The sequence below is a fragment of the Lagopus muta genome, chromosome 13 (genome assembly GCF_023343835.1).
Source record: "Lagopus muta isolate bLagMut1 chromosome 13, bLagMut1 primary, whole genome shotgun sequence".
Taxonomy (NCBI): domain Eukaryota; kingdom Metazoa; phylum Chordata; class Aves; order Galliformes; family Phasianidae; genus Lagopus; species Lagopus muta.
The window spans coordinates 4,459,931-4,468,473 of record NC_064445.1 but is presented as its reverse complement, the minus strand read 5'-3'; positions in this window follow the sequence as shown (position 1 = coordinate 4,468,473).

Genomic DNA, 8,543 nt, shown 5'->3' with positions numbered 1-8,543 from the left:
TCCCTGGGCAGCCATTCCCATTCCCCTTATCATAGAATGGCTTAAGTTAGATGGGACCTTTAAGATCTTCTAGTTTCAACTCCCCTGTTGTGGGCAGGGTTGCTAGTCACTAGATCAGGCTGTCCAGGGCCCCATCCAACCTGGCCTTGATCACTTCCAGGGATGGAGCACCCACAGCATCCACTGCCAGTGCCTCGTCACCCTCTTGAGTAAAGAATTTCTCCCAATTCTTTCAGTGCCAGAGCACTCTCTTGAAGAATACATTTTTCCTAATATCCAACATGAACTTCCTTTGGCACAACTTAAAGCCATTACCTCTTGTCCTATCCTTAGGACCTTTGGCTCCTCAGGATCAGCACTTACAACTAGAAGGGTGGTTGGAAGAAGAAATATCCAGAGCTGCTTTTTCAAGGTTGGTATTATTTAACACTGATGTGCAAATGGCTGGTAGACAACACTTCCTCTCCAGAGACCAGGCAGAAGATGGTAACTTCAATTCAAGATACTCATACTTGCTTTCAAACCTCCACAGCCAGCATCAGTGCTGGCCAGAGAAGGACAACAGCGAGCACACAAGCCATGCTGGGAACAAGGAGGCCCTGTGCTCAGCTGGATTTCTAGAAAATGTCATAACACCAACAATAACTACCCATCATCATAATTTAAGATCCCTACTGACAGCGTAACTTGAGTCATGGCCAAGCACTCACAGCCAAAGTTTTGGTGCCTGGAGTTACACAGCCAACTGAAGAGCCGCACTGTCAGGCTGCTCCTGGTGCTGCAATGGCAGCTGACTACTAATGCTAGGCAAAACACAACAAGAAAATGTGTGCACATCCACACAGCCAGGCTGCTCATTTAGATGCCATCATACTGATGTAGGCATCTGCTTCAAAAATTCCTTAGCCTTATTGTTATGTGAACAGGCTGCATCCAAAATGGTCACTTGACATGCAAAAGGATTGCTGCATGTATATACTGCAAAGAGGAGGGAGTTATTAAAAAAAAAAGTCCAAGTGGATATTTGGCTTTTATTTATTTTCTGTAGAAAATACGGCCTTGCAAGGAAACCACTTGGAACAGTCAAATACAATTTTTGACACAAATCCTGGTAATTCACAGAGAAATTATTTTAAAAATAACCAGTTGCCAAAATCAAAGAAGTTTGACTCCGTAACTTAGAGTTTTCCATGAAAAGCCCAGAAAAAAACTCTCACCAAACTCTAATTCGCAGAAAACAGATAACCCTTAATGAAACAGAGGTTTCTGACTGCTTTCCTAATACTTCACAAAATGTGCTGAGTAGAAAAACAGTAACCCAAAATCGCAAACCAAAATCTCACACTGAGAAATGCATTAAAAGCAGGGGGGCAGATTGGTGCCAGCTTTATTTCTTATCCCTTCAGAAGTGATTTTTCACTTCTTTAAGCTCTCAGAATGCTCTTTTGCCCCATTCTTGATCCCCATCTCACCATAACCCCGAATGCAGCGCATCTGACCTCCGAGACACATCCCAGCGCACAGATGGCTTTAGGCTGCACAGTTTCTCTTTCAAAAAAAAGCTCTTTTTTTTCCCACTGAATATAATGTTTCTGGTTTCTGGAAGCTGGTATGGAATCAAGCTGAGTAAGATTTCTGAAACAGCACTTTGATGTGAAAAACTGTGTCTTATAACATTACTGTAACTTATGGTGCCTCTGCCATGGCTACCACATTGGCCAAAAGATGGTGCTTCAGTGATTCGAGCAATGTGTTTATTCCAAAACCAGCTCCCTCTCAGGACAGATCTGGATGAAGATGCTGCGCTCCAGATGATGTTTTTCATTTTAGCAGCCATCCATTTCAGTGCTTCATTTTTTTCTTAAAAAAATAATAAAAAAAAATCAAAGTAAATATGTTATCAAGTACACCTAGGGCCTCATCCTTTGGAGAACTACCCTTGAGAATAATCTTTACCCAGGGAACTGTGGCAGCTCCTTTGAACTCAGCCAGACTATCTGGGAGAGCTCATAAATATCCAGGAAAAGGGAGGCTCAGGCTCAAGGCTGCCATGGCCAAAATGTGAAGAAATTTGGAGGTCTTACCACCATGGAGTTCCCATGGCTTCTGGGGGTGATGGTGACTCTTGGTGTTATCTCAGTCTGCACCACAGACCACTGGCCCTCTCCCCTCAGCTCACCCATGCAGGTATGTCCTACACCACCAGCTCAGAGGCCACCTCATTTCCATTATATTTTCCATGGCCTTGATGTCCTGCTGCTTTCACTCCAACGTTTCTCAGTTCATACAGAAAAGGGTTTGGTAGATGACAAAAAGCAGATCAGTGGCTTTCCAGTAAGAGTGGAGGGATATGTGTCTCAAAAAGTCCCCTTTTGAGTTCCTTCCTAGCCAAAATCTTAAACTGTATTGGGTGACTGTCAAGCTGGGCAAGGTACATTGGTCATCTGCATGCCATACCACTGCTTCTGCTGTGGTGTTCAGATGCAAAGTAGTGTCAAAGCTCTCTGATGCTCCTTTTGTTGATTCTCATGAGACACATTTAGATCTATTAGAAACAGAAGACAGAGATCGTGCTGCCCAGGAGAAAGAGTCACAGATTTCTCCTTGCAAATAAACCCAGGTGACCCACCAAATCCACCAAAACCTGTCCTTAGCACAGCAAAGGAGAAGGAGGATGAACTCTGAAGAAAAAGAAAGGCTGAGGCTGGTAGAAATTCCTTAGTTCCATGACCCTGGTGTAGGCATCTTCCTCAGTGCTCAGTCCAACCACAGATTAAGGACAAAATGAAGGTGTTCTAGGATCTGTGTGTCTGTTCCGGAGCCCACACTAGGACAGGGCTGCTAGGAAGCTCTGCGTTGCTATAGCCATGGCTGTGATTAATCATTAAAACTGTGGCTGACAAACTTTTGAGAGAAAATGAAGAGCCTTTAATCAGCATTATTCTTAGCCAGGGTTGTCAGATCAGCCCACAGCTGCCAGGTACTCAATCAGTTCAGTGAATCAGCTTCCAGTTGAGAGATGGAGGCTTTTCCTTCTACACAGAAGGTCAAGGAGAGTGGATTAATACACCTTGATGGCTCCTTTGAAAGTTCCAGCCATTAGGAAGAGTGAATGGCATAATGTCATAGAAAATCAATCAGGCTCCAGAGGAGAACATCCAGGTTTTCCTGCTTCCCACAACCAGTTTGCATCCTGGAACATATTGGTACAAAGTTCTTGTCAACATGCAAATAAAAAAAAACTCTTGCACTAAATCTTGCCTTTTTTCTTTTACATATGGAGCAAACCACTCTTCTCCCACCCACCCTGTAGGCCTGGGCTGAATATCAGCCCTTTGCTGCCTGTGGGGAACAGGGAGGGCTCTGCTCCAGGACCCAGTGCAAAATATGCACTTGGGAGCTGTAGGCACGAGGGAAAAAGAGAAACTGTGCCCTGCACCTGGAGAACAAATATTCTGACCTAGAACAAGACCCCTGGGCATAACCTTTATGTTTCTTTGATATTCATTTTTCTTGATCTTGGCAATTCCTTTTTCTGCAGCTTTGGATCTGATGATCCACACACAGTAACTTGGCTTTGGCTTGCAGGTAGAATTACAAATGTATCTCCTTTCAGAATTTTCAAGTCTGGAAACAAGATTAAATTTAGCAAGAAAAGATTTCTGTGTATTTTTCTTCTTCCTGGTCTCATTAATGATAATTCTCAATTAATTCCAGAGTAAGTTACCTAAAATCAGACACTGTTCCTTGGTACAGATTTGCCCTTCAGAACCAGCACTTCCACATTGTGAAGGTGTGGGTCTGTCACCTTCACTACAAACAGTGCAGGCAGGAGGGAGACCTGCTGAGCTTGTTGGTGTGTGAAAAGAAAGGAATGGAATGAAAAAGAAATGGTTTCCTGACCTAATTTTGAAAGCCTCATTACTAACTAATAATTAGCAATCGTAGGTTTAGAAACGTCACTGAGACATGGAAAACATTCACATTCCACAGCCTGGATAGCAACCCTCCCCATGGCAGAGGCTTGGAACTACATGATATACAAGGCTCCTTCCAACCCAAGCCATTCTATGATCCCAAGAGGAGGAAAGGAGCAAACTTAATCAAGTAAATAATATGCTTAGCCTCAGTTTTAATTTAAACCATATTTTAGCATCCCAGCATAGCAGGAATTCCATAACACCATTCTCACCAGTGCTACAAATATTTCTATCCACACTTGTGATGCAGCTATCAGTGGTGCTGTTCCTTCAGCTTGATGACACTTCTTCAGAACTCCCCCTAAGCAGGCTTGGAGGCAAATGTCCAGTTACAGAATCCTATTAACTGCCCCAGAGAAGTAAGATGCAGCAATTCTGGAAGTATCTGCATTGCTTCCAAAGCCTAAATCATATCAAAGTCACACGTTCCCTGGCTCTGAATTCACAAAGGCACTTTGGGAAGTGATGCCCAGCAAAAAAAATAATCGCTGAAAATTATGGGCAGAGGATAAAGGAAAAAGAGAAACGATTTAATACTCAACTGGCAGTTTGCTAAAGAACAATGTGGGCTGAGATGAAAGAGAAAGGGTTGAAAGCTTTCAATGTGAAGAGGCAGAACACATTATTTGTGTTTGGTTAACCAGATGAAAAACACGCTGGACGTACCTACTTGGTTTTCACTTAGGGAGATCTGATAAACCTGTAAGTTTCAGAAAAGCAGAAGAGCAGCAGCAGTGTGGCTGGTGTGGGGTCAGAACAAGCCAGGGCAGGAAAGGGATGCACAGTGTGGCTCAAAAAGCTGGGGACATTTCTCTCAAAACGGTGGTGTTCATATCTGGGGGTTAAAAATGTTTCTGCCTTCTGCAAGCATGGCAGCCTGGTGAAGCATTCTGTCTGGAAGCAGTGCAACAGACACACGGAAGAGGTTTCACCTCCTGGGCATTTCTCCTTCCTCCACAGAGAGGCACATCCAGCTGCCCACACACAAACCAACCCCAGCAAAATGTCGTGGTCCCAGGTAGGAGCCATGGCCATCCTCTAAAGGAGAACTTCTCCAAGACAGCGTTAAGAGGCAAAGACAGAGGAGCGTGATATGAGGAGAGGCTGCTCTCTGGTCTCCTCTGAGATCTGGGCAGTTAACTATATGCAAGTGAGCATATATCTTGTATTTTATGTATGTTCTACGTTAAATATAAATATTATGCACATATATATAATGATATATACATACATTTCTTCCAAGTTCATTCTTAATCCCATTCGTTTGTTTGTTCTAAAGAGAGCTATACATTTGCCCTCACGAAGGACATAAGTCCTGGATATGCTGAGCATTTTGTGGCTCAGGCAGGCTTTTTAGACTTCCACAAGGTAATTGGCACAGGAATTTACTTGGCTAAATCAGAGATTTTCAAAGGCTGAAATGGCAGTGAAGTGCCTAACTCCCATCAGCGTTCAGAGCTGCTCTCCTTAATCACTGCTGTACTGTGGAAAGCAGAAAGCCATGCCATGGCCACACAGTGCTCTCTGTGCTCTGTGCAATGAAAGAAACTGGGTTTATATTAGATCTTAAGAAGGAAAAAGCTCTTTTAATTTGGGTGGAGGAACACAGTTCATTTGCTGCCTCCACGAACACGAATGTGATCATGACTTGTCCGTGGTCTTTGGTGCCACAGAGCAGCACATGGAGCTGCCACCAGCACCATTCTCGAGGAGGGCAGCCTTGTTGGTGGCTACCATATTCCCCCATTCTCCTTTCCATTTCAAACTTGCAAAAGCCCAGCAGGAACATTCCTCACTTGGATTTCTAACCCTGGTTGGAAACAGTTCCAGCCAACTAATTTCAGTAGGAAAAGTACAGTACAAGTGACACGACCTGATCTGACATGGAGTTTGCCTACTCCTTGGTTTAAAGCTGATGGCACCACGGTACTTTCTTGTCTGGCAGCAAGCAGAGGTGGAAATCAGGGCTCCCAAAGGCCCTCCCAACAAAAAAAAGATCCCAAGGGTGTAGCTTTGGTGCTTTTTGGTCCTACCTAGAGCAGTGACTTCAAGTCAGCAGGGATGAGAAGGTTTTACTTTCAAGGACATGTGAAAAATCCCTCCAAAGAGAACAAAAGAAGGAAAATATTAACAAGAAGAAGTGCAGCAACTTTCACGATGCTGCTGATAGGGGTGGTGAGATTTCTCCAGGGCCAGAACCTTGGGTCTCCTCAGCAGAACGTGCAAACCAAAGGTCAGGTCCTCTATGAGGCAGACTTCCTTCCCACAGAGCCATTCATGGCAGGGCTCTGCTTCAGGCTCCCCAGCATTCCTCACCTGCCTATTTCCCTCTCCTCCTCCCCGCCGCCTTAACCACCAGCTTCCCCTCTGTGTTTGGACTTTGGTAAGTAAGAATTTTCAGTTGAATCGTAAATTCATCAGATACACGGTTTTGGTCACACTGAAACTATTAGCTAGTGTGGGTCAGATCTGTCAAATAGTTTGGGCTGGAAACTATGTATGTAAGGACGGGCAGGGGGTAAAGCCGCTTCACGCTTGAGGCAGACAACCTGCAATGCATGGATGGTGGCCATGCACTCATTCCCTCTCTCTCAGAGCTTTTTAGGAGCTTTTAAAAGTAGAACAGGCCTCATGGGAGAGCAGGAAGCCATTGCAGGATTTCCAGAAGCTGGGGATCAAGCGAAGTGCAGAACTGTGCATATCCCACCCAAAGAGGTGAGGCTGGCTGGCAAGCAAACCTTCAGGTTGGAAGGGCTCCAGATCCTACAAAAAGCTTTAAAAGCCATGCAGTGAGCAAGAGAAACAGAGCTGTACCTGGGCAGCAAGGGCAGGAGTCCAGATCCCAGGCTCCCATCCCTTCTCCAGAGAGAATTACTGACATGAGAGGGTTACCCCCTTTTCAACATTTTTGGGTTGGATATTAGGAAAAAGTTCTTCTTTTCAGGAGTGGTGATGCAGTGGCACAGCTGCCCAGGGAGAGGTGGGGTCACCAGTGGTGTTCCAGAGTCATAGGAATGTGACATGGAGGGACATGGTTATGGTATGGTGGGGTGGGCTGGGTTTGGATGAGGATCTTAGTGGTCTTTTCCAATCTTAATGATTCTGTGATTCTAAGATTGTCAATTAACAAAACAGTAAAAGTCACCAAGAGGAGGAGTGAGAAGAAAACAAAATAATCTAGCTCATAAGCACATTCCTAAGTTGCACAAGAAAAATAGGATTGGTAATATCAGGAGCTAGTCTTGCATCATATTTCCCAGTTCCAGTTGAAGTTGTTAACATGAGCTATTGGTAGAAGGTGTTTGATGTCTCACAGTTTGTACATGCAAACAAAGACCTATGCAAAGAGATGAAAACCACCAGAACCAAAGCTTTTTCTCCATCTGCTTCCTGCCTTTACCATTTTGCATACACAGAAGGCACACCATCCCCACACCGAGCACCACTCAGCAAAGTTTCCAGGATTCTCCCAGGTCCATGACAAGGATTGGCCAAGTGCCTTGTGTTACTGCTTCAGCTAAAACAGTCATCCTGGCGCTCCCTGGGAGATCAATGCTCAGTGTGCAAAATCACTGCTGGGAGGAAGTCTGCACTCAATGCTCTTGAGGCTCAGCATGGAATTGCTTGCAGTGTTTGTTATTCAAATAAAAAAAGGAGTTTGAGGGAAATAGCAGCATTTGCTTTCAAGCATGACACATACCAGCCCAAAGTCTCCTGCTGGTCTCCAGTGTGGACCTTCTTGTGCAAAGCCTCCAGGGCTCACTAATGGTGTAGGACAACCCTTGTGACACAGCAACCAAAACCTCACTGATTTTCACTGCAACATCAGGCAGTGGGTGCGTTCACAACCCAGGAGCAGTAGCACTGCCTTCATCTGGTGCTCCTGACACAAGAAGAAGAGATTCTGGACCTGACCAATGTTAGTTTTGCTTTGTAAGACCTCAATCTGTTCCTTTTTCCGCTGATGGCACTGATGGCAGAGCTTTGTGCCACGTGTCTGAGCTGTGAGAGCCCAAGAAGTTACCGACTGATGGGGAAAGATGCTGTAACCCACGGAAAAGCAAACTGAAGATGTGGAGAAAAGAAGCACATCTCACTAATTTATTTTATACATCGCAACAGCTGTGCTTACATGAAAAGGGTCATTAACTGAAGATGTGCGGAGTACCAGCATGTCTACTGAGACTTCATACAATTTAGTGGATCACTGCGGAGTACAAATCAGCATCATTTAAAATTCACAAACAAACCCTATAAAATACCTTAGTAGGTATTTTAAAGGCCCCAAACAAGAACTGTGTACCATTCGATAGATGCAATTTTTCCGTTTTGCTATGTAAAAAGGAAATATTTTTTTTCCATATGTAAAAATAAATCTGTTCTTTTTAAAAAACAGAGGTTGTTTTTTTTTTTTTCTCCCTACATTATTTTAAAAGAATAAAGACAGCTCCCACTGAGATGTCTGTTTAAAAGTTCAGTACATTCTGCTGCCTTATTTTATCTAGCGACGAGGAACTAAAAGAACACTGAAAATTCAATCATGACGGCAATAATATTTGAAAA